Here is a 21,020-nt window from a genome sequence, read left to right on the forward strand (position 1 = left end):
ACATAATAAATAATTATTATTTACTGTATGCGAGCAAAATTACCGATAATAACCCTAAAAATCATTTAATGCACAGAAACATAAATATTTGACTGGCAGAAAACACACAAAATATTATCTGAATAATTAAGCAACAATATGACAAATAGTACAACATTTAATACTGACAGTACAAACATTACATACTATAATGAACGGTACGACGAGTAAACGCTACATTTAAGAAAATAAGAGATACGGCAAACTTTAAGAATGACGATTAATAACCCATGCTATGACCAACAGAAAATAGATGATCGGGAGTGTAACCATCGCAGGTCCACATTTTTCAGGACTATGTAGACAGAAGAAGGACATGATCACCGTAGCAATGGTGATGACCATAAGAAAACATGTTTCCATCCGCTTCGCCATTTTTCCGGGGAGGAAGAGAGAATGGATATGAAGTAGAAATTTGAGAAATGATTTAGAATTTGATGTGAGATTTTATGAAAAAATAAGAGGTATTTATAGAATGAAAAGAGGGATAGAGACGTTGGGGAATGAAGTGATTCCGTACAAAAGGAAAATTTGAGTGGAAGTAAGATTTGAAAGAGAGTGTATGATAGTGTTGGGAAAAAGAGAGATGTGTAGAATAAAGTTAAGATTTGATTTTTGAAAAAGAGATTTGAAAAGAGATTTTGAAAATAATGGAATATAGTACAAAAGTTAGTGGGAAACAAAAATTAATAATAATTTACTTGTTACCAGTACAGTCTGAATCCCGGACTCTGCGCTTGCAAAAGATTTAACTATATACCAATTGTGTCAGTACTATTTATCTGTAAATAAATATCAAATAAATAGCGTGTGTGAAGTAATAAACAGTAACTGGCGTTTGCGTAAGAATAAATTCAACAGCAAGCCAAAATACTGTATAAGAAAAAATTCTAAAAATCAAGTATTCATAAATCAGGATGTGAAAATCCAAGATTATATGAAACTCTTAATTTTTAGATTGAAGTTTTCTTGAAAAAAGATGCGGGCAAATTTTGGGGTATAACAACTGGTAATCCACCAAGTCAACAAAGAATGGGATACTCGAGATTCCAAGCTAATCCCGTATCGAGACCTTATACTGGAGTTAACGGCTGAGTTTGAGACGATCACTTTTACTCATATCCCAAGGGAAGAAAATCAAATGGATGACGCATTAGCAACACTTTCCTCTATGTTCAAAGTGACCTGGCCAAACCACGAACCACGGATTACGGTTAGACACTTTGATGAACCTGCTTACTCTCTCACAATCGAGGAGCAGCCTGACAACAAACCATGGTACCACGATATCAAAAGGTACTTGGAGAAACAAGAATACCCGGAGAACGCCTCCACGATTGATAAAAAGACACTAAGGAGATTGGCAGCTAAGTTCTTCCTGAGCGGAAATGTCCTATACAAAAGAAATTACGACTCGGTGTTACTAAGGTGTGTGGATAAAAATGAGGCCAAGGAGATTATCAGAGAAGTACACGAAGGAACCTTCGGAACTCATGCAAATGGACACTCAATGGCTAGAAAAATACTACGAGCAGGGTATTACTGGTTAACAATGGAAGCTGACTGTTTCCAATATGCAAGAACATGTCACAAATGCCAGATTTACGCTGACAAAGTACATGTACCGCCAAATCCATTGAACGTTCTGAGTTCACCGTGGCCGTTCGCAATGTGGGGGATTGACATGATAGGGATGATCGAACCGAAAGCTTCAAATGGACACCGATTCATATTGGTTGCCATAGACTATTTCACCAAATGGGTCGAAGCTGCTTCTTACACCAACGTGACAAGACAAGTAGTCACTCGGTTCATCAAGCATAACATCATATGTCGGTATGGGGTTCCAAACAGGATTATCACCGACAATGGGTCGAATCTAAACAACAACATGATGAGGGAGCTGTGCGAGGAGTTCAAGATTGAGCACCACAATTCTTCACCATACAGGCCTAAAATGAATGGCGCTGTCGAAGCTGCAAATAAAAATATCAAAAAGATAATACAAAAGATGGTGAAAGCATACAAGGATTGGCACGAAATGCTTCCCTTCGCCCTACATGGTTACAGAACCTCGGTGCGTACATCCACAGGAGCAACACCATTCTCCCTGGTTTATGGTATGGAAGCAGTCCTCCCTATCGAAATGGAGATTCCTTCATTAAGAGTCCTGGCTGACACAAAGTTAGAGGAATCAGAATGGGTAAAAACTCGTTTCGATCAGCTTAATCTCGTTGAAGAAAAGCAACTGACGGCTTTATGTCACGGGCAACTCTATCAGAAAAGGATGAAAAAGGCGTTCGATAAAAAGGTCCGTCCTCGAACTTACAAAGAAGGTGACATTGTTCTCAAGAAAATACTATTACCTCGACTTGACGCCCGTGGAAAATGGACACCGAACTACGAAGGTCCATATATTGTAAAAACGGTGTTCTCAGGAGGAGCATTAGTTCTCGCTACAATGGATGGGGACGAGCTACCGCACCCAATCAATTCTGATGCGATCAAGAAATATTACGCCTAGTAAAGGCGGGATTGCTTGTCATAAGCTGAAGACAGACTACGAAGGATAAGGATTCGTACAATCATCTACTTCTAAGGTCGAAGGATTACTGGGACCCTTGATAACAAAGGAGCAACGGCAGTATTAATGTCATTTCTATTTGTCATTTTCTTTTCTTGCATTTTTGTACACTCGCCAATTCAAGGCAATATCAATAAAAGTTTCTTTTCTTGCATACCGCGTTTTCTCTCATTTCAATACCGTTTGCAAAGGTTAAATTATTTTCATAAGCTTTAACTTGGGTTTAACATGGTAAACTTACAAACTTTCAATACAAAAGCAATAGGATAAAACTGCGAAATCTCCAGAAGGCTACATACGCCCTACGCTGCGATCCCTCAGATCTAATATAACTCTTTCACAAAGGATAATATCAATGGATCATGAAAATACAATCCGAGCCAGGATTCACAAATACTTCAAAAGGGGGTTAAACAAAGGCAATAGGTGATAAGGAGATGAGGTGTTAGAGTTATCATACATACTCATTTGCATACACGCAACATTTACATGTGTAAATATTCATACATATACATCATACAAACAACAGGGGCATGCGCATAATGCATAAGCATGGTGCATACGCAATTACAAAACAAACTTCTATACAGGTAAACTCGCCCGAACTAGGGTAAGCAATCCTAATGGTGCAGGTGAATTTGTGATAACCCTCGCAGATGATCCTAAATGGTGCAGGCGAAGTTGCTATAAGCATAGCAAATTAGCCTAAATGGTGCAGGCGAAGTTGCTATAAGCATAGCAAATTAGCCTAAATGGTGCAGGCGAAGTTGCTATAAGCATAGCAAATTAGCCTAAATGGTGCAGGCGAAGTTGCTATAAGCATAGCAAATTAGCCTAAATGGTGCAGGCGAAGTTTCTATAAGCATAGCAAATTAGCCTAAATGGTGCAGGTGAAGTTGCTATAAGCATAGCAAATTAGCCTAAATGGTGCAGGAGAAGTTGCTATGAGCATAGCAAATTAGCCTAAATGGTGCAGGTGAAGTTGCTATAAGCATAGCAAATTAGCCTAAATGGTGCAGGTGAATTTGTCCGAAGCAGGGCAAATAATCCTAATGGTGCAGGTGAATTTGTCCGAAGCAGGGCAAATAATCCTAATGATGCAGGTGAGCTTGTTAGAGCTATGACAGGTAATCCTATTGGTGCAGGTGAACTTGCTAGAACTATAGCGAGTGATCCTACTGGGGTTCACAAACTACGGAAACTTACTAGAACTATAGTAAGTGGGGTTCACAAACTGCGAAAGTTTGCTGGCAATACAGCAAGCTAATTACACAACTAACGGTAAGTCCTCGCTATATAAGACTCAGGCTTTAGCAGGACGATTCTCTCACTCACACTCAAGCACAAGGTAAATTGAGGGGTCTTCCATTATTTAATAACTCTTCAATTCGAAAAGCGTGAGACCTGCATATCCTCACGCCATTCAATCCAAGATAATTAAATACGGGCAGCTGTCATACCCCAAAATTTACCCGTTATAATTCGTTTTTAAGGGAATTAAAAATTAGGAGCCATAGGGTTTGATATACCTATTATCAAACTCGCTCTCCTATAAAATTCCAGTACAATTCGGTTTAAGATAAAATAAAGGCGTGAATAGCGATTCTTGGAGGTCCAATTGGGTTCAGGCCCATTAGTATTTTCACTTCTCTTTATTTTACTATTACTTACCATAAAAATTAGTAATATTATTGTTTAGATTAGTATTAGGATTAATGGAGTATTAGTATTAATTAATTTAATTATCATTAGTATTTTATATAATATTAGCGTTATTTTAAATATTATTATTAATTAAGATTATTGGCTTTAATAATTCAATAGTTAATTGTTATAAAGTTAATAGGAGGTTAGTTAATTAATACAAGTGGTTAATTGAGATTAATTGGTTTTTATTTTATTTTATTATTGGTCTTGTATTCATTTTGGACTCAAACAAGCTACTGGGCCAGAGATGCAATGTGGGTCGGTTCACGTATGGACCGGGTGGACCGGGTCGAACCCAGGACCCAACCCGGTCCTGTTCATCCTTTTCCTTTAGCGCCACAAACCCTAGCTCCTTGCAACGGCGGCCGCTTCCACCAAACATTACAAACCCTAAGACAATTCCGCCCAGGCCCATACGAATCAAGTGAATCTTCAGTGAATCTAATCTTAATCAAAACCGAAACAATAACTGAATCAAATCAAACTTAAGGGAAAAAAGATTTTATTGAATCAAATGATAATATTACAAACAAATCAAATCTGATTGAATCAAATCCTAAAACTAATTAACAAACAGATTCGTAATCAAATCCTAAATCTAATCTTCCTAAAATTAAGAACAAACCCTAGGCCTATAAGAATAGAAGAAGAAGAACAGAAGAGTGATGCGGAAATTTTTTGCTGGAGAGAACCCTAAGCCGCCGCTTGTTCTTTGGACTTCGTACCTGCAAACGGAGAGAGAGGGAGATTAGCGCAAGGATTAGGAGCTTACACGTTCCTGAAATTCAAGACTATAAGGTAATCACGCAAACACTTAGCTTAGGTTGAATCGATTGCATGCATGTTTTGCTCTGTTTTATATTGAATCTGGAAAATTTAGGGGTTTAGGGTTCATAAGGGTTACGGTTTGGTTTGTTAGGATTTGCGTTGCAGGTTTAAATGTCTGGGTTTCATGCTTGAATTTCTGGGTTTTGGTTTGAATGTTTGAACTTTCCGATGAATATTCATCGGATTCTGGAAAAAGGCGGTGGTTTCTGGGAATGACGAAGGTGGTGGGTGGTGGCCGGAAGGCCGTTTCTGGGTTGTGGGGGGGGGGGGAGAGTGGAAAGAACAAAGAGAGAGAGAGAGAGAGAGGAGTAGAGAGAGAAAGAAAAGAGCAAAATGAGAGGGGGATTTGTGTGTTTTCTCGGTTAACTCCCTCTAGGCCGTTGGATCTTCACCACCTGTCCTCTTATTGGACACTTGGCAGCATCACTGAACATGATTCAGTATGCTTTGCTTACCATACATCCCTTAGATCAAAGCAGGCAGGTTGCTACACTCAGCACATATTCTTTGTAAGGAATTAGATTCGGGTGCTTCGTGTCCCATTCCCCTTTGACTTGATAAATTACAAGGGCCGAGTCTCCATAGACCTCCAGGAACTTGATTCTCAGATCGATTGCAGCTTTGAGACCCAAAATACATGCTTCATACTCGGCTATATTGTTAGTGCAGTTGAAACATAATCTGGCAGTGAATGGTGTATGTCCTCCTGCAGGAGAAATGATTACAGCTCCGATGACATTGCCAAGCGCATTAGAGGCTCCATCAAAAACCATAGTCCATCGGGATCCTGGCTCGGGTCCTTCCTCCGGTCCGGGTTGTTCGTAGTTAGTAACTAGCATAATGTCTTCATCTGGGAAGTCAAAGTTCAACGCTTGATAATCATCCACTGCTTGATGAGCCAGACGATCAGCCACCAAACTTCCTTTGATTGCCTTTTGCGAAGTGTACTGGATGTCATACTCTGTTAAGATCATTTGCCATCTTGCTATTCTTCCAGAGAGAGCAGGTTTTTCGAACACATATTTGATAGGATCCATTTTGGAGATCAGCAAAGTGGTATGGTTTAGCATATACTGTCTTAGTCGGCGAGCCACCCATGCCAAGGCACAACAAGTTTTCTCGAGCAGTGAGTATCTTGTTTCACAATCGGTAAACTTTTTGCTAAGATAGTAGATTGCATGCTCTTTTCAGCCAGACTCGTCATGTTGCCCCATTGAATCTTCTAATACTGTTAGGTACATTATCAGAGGTCTTCCTTCCACTGGTGGTAGTAAGATTGGCGGTTTTTGAAGATATTCTTTGATTTTGTCAAAGGCTAATTGGCATTTGTCGTTCCATCTTTCTACTTGATCTTTCTTCAACAATTTGAAGATTGGCACACAAGTAGTAGTCATATGGGCAATAAATCTGGTGATGTAGTTTAGACGTCCCAAGAATCCTTTGACTTGTTTCTCGGTACGGGGTATGGGCATTTCTTGAATGGCTTTGACCTTGGCAGGATCAACTTCAATAACCTTGCTGGTGACGATGAAACCTAAGAGTTTATCGGATCTTACTCCAAAGGTACACTTGTTCGGATTCAGTCGCAACCTGTACTTCTTGAGTCTGTCAAACAGCTTGTGCAGATGACCCAGATGTTCTTCTTTGGTGTTGGACTTTGCAATCATATCATCCACATAAACCTCTATTTCCTGATGAATCATATCATGGAACAGAGCTACCATTGCACGCTGATATGTTGCTCATGCATTCTTTAAACCAAAGGGTATTACTTTGTAACAAAAGGTTCCCCAAGGTGTTGTGAAGGTTGTTTTTTCCATGTCTTCGGGCGCCATCTTGATTTGGTTGTAGCCTGAGAATCCATCCATAAAGGAAAATATCTTGCATTGTGCAGTATTGTCGACCAGTACATCGATGTGAGGTAAAGGGAAATTATCTTTGGGGCTTGCCCGATTCAGATCTCTATAGTCTACACACATTCTGACTTTCCCGTCTTTTTTAGGCACAGGCACAATGTTAGCTATCCATGGAGGATAACTCACAAATTTTAGAAAACCAGCATTGAATTGTTTCTCAACCTCGTCTTTAATCTTCTTGGACATATCGGGCCTACTTCTTCGCAGCTTTTGCTTAACTGGAGTGCTACCTTCTTTGATTGGCAGGCGATGGACCACAATATCCGTGTCGAGACCAGGCATATCTTCGTAGGACCAAGCGAATATCTCGACATAGTCTTGTAACATTTGAATCAGTCTTTGCTTGACATTGTCTTCTAAATCAGCCCCTATCTTGACTTCTTTCTTCTCTTCGTCACTGCCCAGGTTGATAACCTCAATTGGCTCTTCATGCGGCTGTATAGTCCTTTCTTCTTGCTCTAATAGCCTTGCAAGTTCCCTAGGTACTTCACAATCTTCCTCACTTTCGTCCTCAGTTTGGTAGATCGGATTTTCAAAGTCATGACTGGCAATAGCAGAATCGTTATCAACAAGATCCAGAGTGAATGTGAATCTGCATTTATTATGTGGGTGTGTGTAAGAACACATAGCTATTTGAAAATGAATAAAGTAAAGAAAGAAACAAAAAGGATCGCAAAATTTGAATATGCAAACGTCCCATGATTTTATTGAATGAACATATGATCATGGTATGACAAACCCTTATAAAAAGGACCAGTGTGCTTCGAGCAAGGCACCTGGCTTTTAAGTTCATGGTTCGATAGTACAGAAACCATTTTTATTTTTGAACATATCAACAATGAAAACAGGAAATTGCATTTACTCCTGATCAAAGGAGATAACATATTCAGCTTCCCCGTTGTTCAATCCTTTGTTGTGAGTAGGGAATATCCAGTTGTTCCAGTTGCAGTTGTCTTCGTCTTCCACAGCATTGACTTCTTTGGTGACGAGATGAGCTGTTGATCCTTCAGGATGAGCAAGATGCTCTGCTGGATACGAGAGCCCAGGCTGAGGTACCTCTGTTGGCTGAGAGAGAGATACTCGATAAGATCGTCCCATCCAGTTGGGATGATGTCTTTTATAGAGACTTGTGCACTCTAGGGAGTAGTGTTCTTCTCCAGAAAATCATTCTCGTTATTTGGTGTTTCCCAGAATTCTTCAAAAGTGACAGGGCTTGTGAGCGTCATATTGTCTTCGAAATGTTCATCCCATCCAGTTGGGATAATGTCTTCGATAGCAATTTGCGAGCTCAGGGGAGCGGAATACTTCACCATAAAGTCATACTTGCCACTTGGTTCTCCCAGTGTATCCCATACCTCTCCTGGAATATGTGGACTTTGGTATTGCTTAGCAATGGAACCTGTGATGCTTATGTCATCTTCAAACTGATCATCCCATCCAGTTGGGACAATGTCTTCAATGGCAATCAGAGAACTCTGAGGAGCAGTGTACTTCACTAGAAAGTCGTACTTACCGCTTGGTTCTCCCAAAGTATCCAAAACTTCCTTGGAAACGGGGTGGAACTTCATTTGGATATTGCTGAGTAATATGGTTCGAGACCACTTCGTCGTCTTCAATAGCATTTACTTCTTGGCTGATGAAATGGGACATTAATCCTCCAGAACGAGGACTTTGATCATCCTTTTGAGTTCCATTAGCATAGCCCAGACCTAGCTTATCGAGCTTGTAAGGCACATCAAGGAGTTGTCCCCATACTGTGCAACCACCCTCTTCGATCACAGCCTTAGCATCTTTGAGAGAAACCATTGTTGGAGTTATTTTTGTAGCAGGAGTAGCAAAAATATGTTTGGCAGTAGAGATAGCTGGAGGGACCACCTCAAAAGATTGGCAGGGGGTTTCGATGAATTCGCCATCCACCTCAACATACTTGGAGTTACTCAGGTGGCTAACCACATATTCTTCTTCACCATGAACCGTGACGACCTTGCCTTTTATAGGATATTTTAACTTCTGATGTAGGGTAGAAGTTACAGCGCTTGCCCCATGTATCCAAGGGCGTCCTAGTAAACAGGAGTATGCTGGATGAATTTCCATCACGTAAAAGGTAGAATCAAAGATCTGAGAACCCACTCTGATTGGGAGCTTAACTTCTCCATATACTGTTCTTGTTGACCCGTCGAAGGCTCTTACCACAACATCGCTTTGTTGTAACACAACTCCTTCGAAGTCAAGTTTTTCCAGTACTACTTTTGGTAATACATTTAACGAGGAACCATTGTCTACCAGCACATGAGACAAAGTGGCGCCGTTACATTCAATAGAGATGTGCAGGGCTTTATTGTGATTTTTCATAGCAGGGGTTAAATCAGCGTCAGAGAAACCGAGACCGTTATCCACTGTTAGACTGGCAACACAATTTTCAATTTGGTCGATTGAAATCTCTTGTGGTACATGTGCAGCTTTCAAGAATTTCATCAGGGCTTTGGCATGAGCTTCTGAATACCTTAGCAGAGATAGCATTGAAATCTTTGAAGCAGTGTGCCCCAGTTGTTCGACAATATTGTAATCACTTTTGCAGATGATTTTCAATATTTCCTCCATTTCTTGCCTCGAAGGATCTTCAACAGTGACTTCAACAGGTACTTGAACTGGTTCAACTAGTGGCTCTTTGCCTCGAACATTGACATCTTGATTAGGAACTGAGACCTGGACTGGAGTAGTAGCAACATTTGGAGAAATTTCTGGTGAAAAGATCCTTCCACTTCTTGTAATCTTACTAGTCCCCACAATATTATCAACAGTTGGAGTAGTAAAATTCACGGTCTCTTCAGTTAAGGTGTCTTGTTTAACTCCATGGACATAAACATTAATGCCATAACTCCACAGGACAGCTTTATCTGAGGAGTATGGAAATGGAGCCGGATTGGTAATGATTACAGATGCTACTCTGGGTGCAGCAGAAATCTTGAAGGGAACCTTGGTAGGGATTTTCAATGGTATGTTAGAAACCACTGAGACGTCCTCTATCTTCATCCCATTTGAAAAAACTTCGCACAAATTTTCTATAGAAGGAAGTTTCTCAAACATAATGATACGACGATCCATCCACTTTTGAATTCCTCTTTTCAGATTTTCACATCCATTGGGTAGGTGTGCGCAATAAAAGTAATCAGGGTCACAACCTGGAAATAAACCAGCTTGTATTAGCTTTCTTTTGATTTCAAGGAGCGGAGTTGACAGTTCTCTCACATCATAGATATAAACAGTGTCTATGATAGCATTAACGGTCTTGTCGTGTTTTGGCATAGGCGCAGTGATGACATTTGGAGTCTCTGGAGGATCGAATTCAATTTCCCCAGCATCTATCATGTCTTGGATTTTATTTTTCAGGGCCCAACAGTGATCTGCGTCATGTCCAGGACAATTGGAATGGTATGCACATGTTGTGTCGGGGCGATAACTAGGAGAGGAAGTGTTGACATTCTTTGGAGGATCTTTCAATGTAATCAGATTTGCTTTTATTAAGTGTTGCACCCTAAAATTTGCCCATCTAAGTTTATTTCTAACTAGCTTATACATCTCATAATCTCATCCATTAGGTCGTCCCACACACCATGCATTCATTCATCGAGATTATTATTGGGTCATTAAATCAACGAGGGACGGATTAAGGGCATCAGTACGGATTAGGGTTTATTTCCCTATTCATATGGCGTATTGATTGATATTATTATGGTCATCTAATTCATCACTCATCAAGTTATTGTTCCATGCCTTAGGCTTTATTCTTTTGGTCACTTTGTGTACAAGCTATTGTGGAAAGGGTTATTCAAAGTTCATGGTTCAAGTGCAATGATTGGTTTGATACTTCTTATGGAAAATATGCAAGGATTGGATTTAGATTCATTCATCAAGCTTGCAAGACAAAAAAGAAGGGAAAATGTCAAGACTTTGACTTTTGGTCAAAGTCAACCAAGGAAGGTTGAATTTTGGACCAAAGTCAATCTTAAAACCTTTTAGGCTTATCTCCTCATGATGTAGCCAAGTTGCAGATTCAAGAAAGTGTGAGATTCAAATTCAAAGGAAATAATTGAAGGGAAAAGAAGGAATTCAAAAATTTACTACATCATCCAAATTCCACAAAATCCATGTCACTGTACGAGAAATTATTTACAAAAGTATACAAGAAAGAAATCAACCTCTATTCATCACCTCAATTATCAATCCGTTCATCCTTCGTGTATAGACTCACAATCAAATACAAATTGCATACTAGGCTACTGACAGTACATGTTCAAGTTCATTATCTATTACAGATTCCAATCTTATGTACATTATACTAGCTACTGCACTGTACGGAAAGGTTGCTGCTAGACTTTTTCTCATACACTCGACCTCGTCATGCTTTCAAGAGTGTTGGCATGCTATTGCTTTTGCCAACAAAGTTCACCATTCAAAACCTGCATCCAGCTTGCATCATCAAATCAGTACATGCGACTTATCCAAACCAGTTCAGCAAGTGATTAACAAAAAAAAAAACTGCATAATCAAAAGAAAAACAGCAGCCACTTCATAACATCATTCATTCCAATCAATCCCTGTTATCAATTCAGAATACACAATGCATACAAATGGAAATTGGCCCCTATACAATCCTACAGCCCTCTTTTATATCCCATTCAAACCACCAAATAACCTAACTATAACTAACACCTAACAGTTTATTCTAACCAAACTGCTTCTAACCACTAACTATTACTAATTTCAGTTTCACTTCTAACTTCCTAACAAACCTTCAACAAACCATAACAGAATTTCCAACTGGGTAACTAACTTCTCTAACCAACTTTTTCAACCTATCAGAACCCATTATCAAAACAGAAAATAACCACTTTTATAACAGAATTTCAGACTAGCCTATAACATTTTCTAACAACCTAGGCAATCCCCTAACTGTTCTTAACAAATTCCATAACAGAAAAAAAGGCATAACCGAATCAGTTACGACTTCTAAGAAACTGATTTCTAATAGCTTTTAAACAGAAAAATCAGTTACTGATGGGGTATCAAAAGTCAGAAGCAAACTAACCTCAACTGAAACCTTTCCTCAGCCTCTATATATCATCAGCATCTCCACCATTTTGGCTCTCTCGATTCATTCTCCATTTCTGACCTTCACTTTCACTCTTCCTTCACTCCACCACTTTACCACCTTCCATAACCTCCACCATTTTTCACTTTCATCATTCATCTTGCATCATCTTCACTCTCAATCATCTTTACCTCTCTCCAGCAAAAGAACCGAATATCAATCTCAGGACTTCACCTTTCTTCAAGCTCTCTATCCAGTCGTCATCACCATCGTCTCTTCACTTCTCCACCCCGATTCATCATTCATCAATTTTCACCACTCTCTTCAATCTCCATCGCATCACTTTCAGTACTTCTTGAACCTCTATCGCATCACCTTCATCACACCATCAACAATAACGCATCCCGGCTTCACCTGCAACAACAGCGTGTTCGTCACCAATCATCATTGCAAACAGAGCCGTGACGTAACACGCATCAGAAAACACAAAAGAAGTACACGAAGATGAATCGAAGAAGATGAATTAAAGGACACAAAGGCATACCTGAGCGAGTTCCTCTGTTGAAGGTGTACCGGAAAATCTTCGTTAGTTTCGAATCGGAGCTGAGAAAGAGAGATCGAGAGGGAGCAAGGTTGAGTCGATTGAGAGAAGATTCTAACAAAACGAGAGGCCGTGATTGGCACAACGACGGAGAGAGGGGTAGTCCGAGAGCTTCGTCGGAGAAGAAGATTGAGAGGCTCGACGGAGAAGTCTTCCGGCGCCGTTTGTTCGTCGAGAGAGAGGAAGAGGAACGAAGAAGTTCAATCGGTACACAATCCTTGAACCCTAATTCCTTTTCTTTTCTTTTATTATTATTATATTATTATTATTTTAGTTTCTTAGTTTTGATTTAATTCCTGTTTTTATTGAAACGATTTGAACAATAATAATAATAAAAGTGGATCACACAAAATCCCCTGTGGCCCATTGCATCATTCTTTGGCACATAAGAAAAATCTGATAACAAAAATAATCTGTTTGGGCCAATTCCCTGGGCCTGCGCCAGTTGCTGTTCACCCACCATATTTTCAATCGGCACCCCCTGTCTCTTTGTAGTTTAATTAATATTTTTAGGGCTTTTCACTTAGAGTTCTTCCATTTTCTTTTAGTAATAAAATCATTTTTTTTCTACTATCATTTTAGACTTTGATACACATTTTGACATATAAAAATAATCATAAAAACATTAGTTTTAGGCTATTTGCTTTTAGTCTTTTACTTGTAATTCAATTTCTCCTATAAAAATCATAGAAATAATAGTATTTTAATTCGATTTTTGTACTATATTTTGCATCTTTTGCTTCCATGCTTTGTACTATATTTCAAGTCATCTTTAAGTCAATTTTGTACTATTTTTGTATCATGTTTGCTTGTAATTTTTGCTTGTAATTTTACTTGTTTGTTCCTTTAGATTTAGGACCTATAATCTCCATAACCTTTAGGTTAGTCTTTCCCCTTAAAATCCTAACAATTAGGTATCATCATGACATTAGGCTAGTTGATCATTTTAGGCTAGTCTTCCTTCTTTTCTTTTCAACTTTTAAAATACTTAATAAATATCGATGAAGATCATACCGTTACTATATTTCATAGTAAGAAAGAAATGATTGAGGCGTAGGCCTTGATGTATGTTCTTTCCTACTTAGCGGAGAAGAAATGATTGAGGTGTGAAGCCTCGATGTATTTCTTAACCGTTGTTTAGAGAAACGATCGTGGTGTAGGCCTCGATGTGCATTCTCTAAACATTCACAAAAGAACTCTTTTTTGTATCTCCTTTACTTAGCGGAGAAGAAATGATTGAGGTGTGAAACCTCGATGTATTTCTTAACCGTTATTTAGAGAAACGATTGTGGCGTAGGCCTCGATGTGCTTTCTCTAAATATGCAAAGCAAAACTCTTTTTGGTATGATCTAAGTCACAAATTAATTTCCCTTAAAAGACACCTAAACAAAAACACTTCAAAATATCTAATAAAGGCTCAGAGCTAATCAAAGTGAGGAAGTGATGCGATGCCTTGTAGTAGGTTTTCGTCCATCATGGAATCACACATAAAAGACACAAACCAATTTTCTCTCTTCTCTCTCTCGCCTCCGAGGCATTCTTTCTCTTGCCTTCAGGGCATTCTTTCTCCTAATCGGACACGTTATTTCCGCTCCATTCCCAGCTTAAGACTTCAGAGGTCGAGCAGCGGAGTGCGAATGTAACCGTTCAACTAAAAAACACAAAAACAAACAAAAACTAAAGAGCCGAACTACGGCGCTCTGATTCCTGAAAAGGATACGTAGGCATTAGGTCGCGGGGCCTAAGCGAGCACAATTATTTATAAACCTTATTTTCCCCGTGTTTCTTTTCTTTCATTTGCATGCATTCCCTTAGTAATTAAGCTTTAGATTTATACACCCTTTAAATAGCAACAAACATAGGTGGATACCATCGAGTACGATGGGCGTGAGGGGTGCTAGCACCTTCCCCTCGCGTAACCGACTCCCGTACCCTATCTCTGGTCGAAAGACCTTCTCTTATCCTTATTCTAGGTTTTCTGATATTCCTTTCCCTCTTTGGGATAAATATGTTGGTGGCGACTCTGTTCATTTTCGCGAGCGTGCGACAGCTGGCGACTCTGCTGGGGATGTGATAGACCTTTGCTGGTCCATTCTTAGCAAGTCAATCCTAGCCTTTGTTTGTTTCTTTTATTGGGTGTTTATTTATTTGTTTATGTGTTTACATTTTGTATATATGTTTGTATATCATGTCTATTTCCTGTTTGCATATCATGTTTACTTCCCGCATGCATCTGGACTATATTATGGGTCCCCGTGGGGGCCACATATTTTCTCTCTGTTTGCAGGTTGGGTGGGATGTTCTATGAGGTAAAAGGCCCAATACACAGGCTATGAGTGCACTCTAGGGACCCTAGGATAGAGTGGGAGCATAGTTTGTCTCGAGGTGTACGTCTCGGGATGGATTATGTGACCACGAGCAGAGTAGTGGTTTCAAACGGAGGTATTATCGTCACCCGCATCCGCGCTGTGATGGTACTTACCTTCGGGCGGACCGTATACTGCGTTTCATGACCTTACCCTGACCTAGACTACACCCGTGAGTGGGGAGGGAATCATATTCTTTACAGGTGCATGTTCTGTTGGTGACTATTGGTTCTCCTGGTACTCAAAAGGACGTCGAACCTTTGATCCTGGAACATTTGACTTATACAGAAGCTCTACATCAGTTATATATCATAATCAACGTCGAACCTCTGAATCTGGAGGGTTCGACCATCCTTGACTTATGCACAAGCTATTTATCCAGAAAGCAACGTCGAACCTCTGAATCTGGAGGATTCGACCATATCTTATTGATCATGAGAAGCCGTTATCCAAGAGGCCTTGATCCTTGATCCTGATTCCTGCTGCATTTGCATCATCATTAACATTTTTGCATTCATGCATATGCATCCATGGTTACCAAGACTCTTATACTCTTCCTCTCCATCAGATCAGTCAAAACGATTCCTCCACACCGATATCTGACAAAAGCTCACAGAACAAAGAATCATGGGGGATTATAAACAAGATCAAGCTACTATCAGAGAATCATGCCTCCTCATGAGGGTACCTTCCACCATTGGAGCCTGAAGACTTTATGTTTGCCAGAGAACATTTCATTTGCATTAGGATAAGGCCAAGCTTGCCATTGTATAGATTTCTCTAGTATTTTAAATTGTACTATTTTCGTTGTTATCAAGTACTTCTCATTGTGAGAAACTCATTCTGTTTGAATAAATAAAAACAATGCAATATACATGTTTTTCTCAAACCATTTCATCTTTGTCATTATGTTCATTGATATTCAACTCATTTGTCTTAAGCAACCAAAAAAGGAGAATGATGAAAAATCAAAAACACATGAATCACTAATTGTATGCTTTTGGAACAAGATCCTGCTGAGGAGGTACAGGCATTGTTTCAATTCCTAAACACCGGAGTTATAAGGGAGTGAAACCTTCGTCAACCCCTTTGAGCCTAAGGAGTAGTAGTTTCTTGTCAAAAAATACAAAACCCTCAATATTAACCAGGGGCAGGGTAGTCTTCAGTTAGTGCGACGGAGCGCTCAACTTTCAGGTATTCCATCAGAGGATCAATCATATTCTATCTCTCACAACAAAGAAGAAGAGCACAATCCACAATGGATGTCTCTCATTCATTGAGAAAAAGGCAGTCACAACTTTTTCAACAAGTCAATCATCAAAGTCATACAACTTGTTCCCAAACGAGACAAAAAGAAAAAAAGAAAGTTATGAATCATGATCAAAAAAATAGAAAGAAACAATAGCCCGCTAAGTCAAAAAGAAGGAAAAGCTTTGAAGCAAACGACTTAGGCAAAAATTAGGGCATATCCCGCTGGACAACGAACACCAATATCAAAAGAAACTTTATGTCCAGGCAAAAGTTAGGGAAAGCAAAAGGCAAAGCACAAGAAAGAAATCCTCCAAGGGACAAGTTGTTGTGACCATCAACAAAAGCATCAAAGGGTGGCTGCCACCTCCATCAAAGCCATAAAGAATCCTCATTCATTACAACCCTTCCTGAAAGGTGAACACTCATGTCAAGCTAACTGAACGTAGGACTGGAGAACATCACGAAGAGGGGTGGGTTAAGTAGAATTTGAGCCTTTATCCTTTGTTTCTTAAACCGTGAACCCGGCCACGTTACAACCCTCAAAAGTCCTAATTGAAGCAGGGTTCGCTCCAAAAGCATGCAAACTGTAAAATCATGTCAAACTGACTCCTAATGTTGCTGTGTCATTTGTGTTAGTATCAATACAACCTTTTGACAAATAAAATTCTTTCTTTGAGATTAACATGTGCATTGCATTTACCATTATCTTTCAAAACAGAATCATCTCTAAACTTGAAAATAAGTACTTGATACCAAGGAAAGTTCAACATCGAAATCCCATCGAGTAATCTTACAAAGGCAAAGGTTGGTCATCCACCGAGCAAATATCTCTAATATCCATTTGGTGGAAGAGTTCCTTTCAATATGGGGCATTCATTCCATGATCAACACTGGGGCAGATCATTGCACATCTTCATGATTCAAGCATATCAAAGTTCTATCTCAAGAGATGTCACAAGCTGGGGCAAGCTAGTAACAATTCATTTCTTCATCTTCAATCAGGTGTCAGATATCGAGACAAGTGTCGAGGAGTCAAGCTAAACACCTCACCTCCGCAAGTTCTATCCTTCAAGCAATGACCTTTCCACAAAGGCATTCTCCATCCACTCCTTATATCCTGGAAGCAATCATTCCATTCATCATCATACATGCATCATGCATATCATTGCATTCTCATTATCATTTTTTCCACATGATCCAATCATCAATAAAGCAGGGGCATCTACCCTACCTTGACTCTCAAACAGAATTTCAGAACTCCGCCTAATCTATTCCACAAAGCAGAAATCATGATCAATCAGTACACTGCATATAGAATCCATTGCATTGCATCTCCAGAAGTGCATAAAATAAATCAAACATTGCATGTGAAGCATAGGCCAAGTTTCTCATCAGATGAGGTCCCTACAAAGTATTCAAATTGATATTCCACTGGATCACTCAGAGTTACCATTGTGGTGTCATCTCCCAAAGTCAATCGTGTTCATCTTTCTTCAACCCAGAGTTGATGTTTTTGTGTTCAACCCAGAGTTGATTATCCTTTCATCCTTTAACCCCGAGTTAATTATCATTTCCCACTCAACCCAGAGTTGACGGTCATCCTTTATTCAATCCAGAATTGATTTCTTCTTTTCCCACTCAACCCAGAGTTGACGGTCATCTTTTGTCTCTCCCACTCAACCCAGAGTTGACAGTTATCTTTTATTCGACCCAGAGTTGATCCTTCCCTTTTCCCACTCAACCCAGAGTTGACGGTTATCCTTTTTTAATCCAGAGTTGATATTTTACTTCTCAACCCAGAGTTAACGGTTATCCTTTCTTTTTCCCACTCAACCCAGAGTTGATGGTTATCTCTTGTTTCTTTTCCCACTCAACCCAGAGTTGACAATTATCTTTTCTCTCCCCCACTCAACCCAGAGTTGACGGTTATCTTTTATCTTATTTCCCTCAACCCAGAGTTGACGATCATCCCTAGTTGTTCTTCCTTCCTTCTCTCAACCCAGAGTTGATATCCATATCTTTCTTCAACCCAGAGTTGATGTTCTTGTTTCCCTTCTCGATCCAGAATTGATGTTTACCTCTTATCCAACCCAGAGTTGACTTCCCTTTATTCTTCGACCCAGAGTCGACCCACTTTTCTTCTTCAACCCAGAGTTGAGTTCTTTTTCATTTCTAACCCAGAGTTAATTTGTTCAACCCAGAGTTGATACAATCTTCCTTAGAGTTGATATCATTTTCATCCCAGTGGATCTCATCTTTCTCCAACCAAATTTTCAGGTTCACCTGGTATTTAATCTTCTTCTACCTCGAATGCTCGAAAGGCTAACGCCGATCTCACTTTCAGGTTTAAGACGATTAAATAGGGGCAGCTGTTGCACCCTAAAATTTGCCCATCTAAGTTTATTTCTAACTAGCTTATACATCTCATAATCTCATCCATTAGGTCGTCCCACACACCATGCATTCATTCATCGAGATTATTATTGGGTCATTAAATCAACGAGGGACGGATTAAGGGCATCAGTACGGATTAGGGTTTATTTCCCTATTCATATGGCGTATTGATTGATATTATTATGGTCATCTAATTCATCACTCATCAAGTTATTGTTCCATGCCTTAGGCTTTATTCTTTTGGTCACTTTGTGTACAAGCTATTGTGGAAAGGGTTATTCAAAGTTCATGGTTCAAGTGCAATGATTGGTTTGATACTTCTTATGGAAAATATGCAAGGATTGGATTTAGATTCATTCATCAAGCTTGCAAGACAAAAAAGAAGGGAAAATGTCAAGACTTTGACTTTTGGTCAAAGTCAACCAAGGAAGGTTGAATTTTGGACCAAAGTCAATCTTAAAACCTTTTAGGCTTATCTCCTCATGATGTAGCCAAGTTGCAGATTCAAGAAAGTGTGAGATTCAAATTCAAAGGAAATAATTGAAGGGAAAAGAAGGAATTCAAAAATTTACTACATCATCCAAATTCCACAAAATCCATGTCACTGTACGAGAAATTATTTACAAAAGTATACAAGAAAGAAATCAACCTCTATTCATCACCTCAATTATCAATCCGTTCATCCTTCGTGTATAGACTCACAATCAAATACAAATTGCATACTAGGCTACTGACAGTACATGTTCAAGTTCATTATCTATTACAGATTCCAATCTTATGTACATTATACTAGCTACTGCACTGTACGGAAAGGTTGCTGCTAGACTTTTTCTCATACACTCGACCTCGTCATGCTTTCAAGAGTGTTGTCATGCTATTGCTTTTGCCAACAAAGTTCACCATTCAAAACCTGCATCCTGCTTGCATCATCAAATCAGTACATGCGACTTATCCAAACCAGTTCAGCAAGTGATTAACAAAAAAAAAACTGCATAATCAAAAGAAAAACAGCAGCCACTTCATAACATCATTCATTCCAATCAATCCCTGTTATCAATTCAGAATACACAATGCATACAAATGGAAATTGGCCCCTATACAATCCTACAGCCCTCTTTTATATCCCATTCAAACCACCAAATAACCTAACTATAACTAACACCTAACAGTTTATTCTAACCAAACTGCTTCTAACCACTAACTATTACTAATTTCAGTTTCACTTCTAACTTCCTAACAAACCATCAACAAACCATAACAGAATTTCCAACTGGGTAACTAACTTCTCTAACCAACTTTTTCAACCTATCAGAACCCATTATCAAAACAGAAAATAACCACTTTTATAACAGAATTTCAGACTAGCCTATAACATTTTCTAACAACCTAGGCAATCCCCTAACTGTTCTTAACAAATTCCATAACAGAAAAAAAGGCATAACCGAATCAGTTACGACTTCTAAGTAACTGATTTCTAATAGCTTTTAAACAGAAAAATCAGTTACTGATGGGGTATCAAAAGTCAGAAGCAAACTAACCTCAACTGAAACCTTTCCTCAGCCTCTATATATCATCAGCATCTCCACCATTTTGGCTCTCTCGATTCATTCTCCATTTCTGACCTTCACTTTCACTCTTCCTTCACTCCACCACTTTACCACCTTCCATAACCTCCACCATTTTTCACTTTCATCATTCATCTTGCATCATCTTCACTCTCAATCATCTTTACCTCTCTCCAGCAAAAGAACCGAATATCAATCTCAGGACTTCACCTTTCTTCAAGCTCTCTATCCAGTCGTCATCACCATCGTCTCTTCACTTCTCCACCCCGATTCATCATTCATCAATTTTCACCACTCTCTTCAATCTCCATCGCATCACTTTCAGTACTTCTTGAACCTCTATCGCATCACCTTCATCACACCATCAACAATAACGCATCCCGGCTTCACCTGCAACAACAGCGTGTTCGTCACCAATCATCATTGCAAACAGAGCCGTGACGTAACACGCATCAGAAAACGCAAAAGAAGTACACGAAGATGAATCGAAGAAGATGAATTAAAGGACACAAAGGCATACCTGAGCGAGTTCCTCTGTTGAAGGTGTACCGGAAAATCTTCGTTAGTTTCGAATCGGAGCTGAGAAAGAGAGATCGAGAGGGAGCAAGGTTGAGTCGATTGAGAGAAGATTCTAACAAAACGAGAGGCCGTGATTGGCACAACGACGGAGAGAGGGG

General features: G+C 39.4%; 2 long non-coding RNA genes across 2 annotated transcripts; both read right to left on the reverse strand.

Moving 5' to 3' along the window:
- Positions 1–11,264: 11,264 nt before the first annotated feature.
- On the reverse strand, positions 11,265–12,198 carry LOC131599702 (uncharacterized). Its single transcript, XR_009282889.1, has 2 exons — positions 12,164–12,198; positions 11,265–11,534 (listed from the first exon to the last, which is right to left on the reverse strand). It is a non-coding gene; the product is annotated as an uncharacterized LOC131599702 (long non-coding RNA).
- Positions 12,199–19,418: 7,220 nt separating this feature from the next.
- LOC131599703 (uncharacterized) lies at positions 19,419–20,374 on the reverse strand. Its single transcript, XR_009282890.1, has 2 exons — positions 20,317–20,374; positions 19,419–19,688 (listed from the first exon to the last, which is right to left on the reverse strand). It is a non-coding gene; the product is annotated as an uncharacterized LOC131599703 (long non-coding RNA).
- Positions 20,375–21,020: the final 646 nt, after the last annotated feature.

The sequence above is a fragment of the Vicia villosa genome, linkage group LG4 (assembly GCF_029867415.1).
Source record: "Vicia villosa cultivar HV-30 ecotype Madison, WI linkage group LG4, Vvil1.0, whole genome shotgun sequence".
Classification (NCBI taxonomy): Eukaryota; Viridiplantae; Streptophyta; class Magnoliopsida; order Fabales; family Fabaceae; genus Vicia; species Vicia villosa.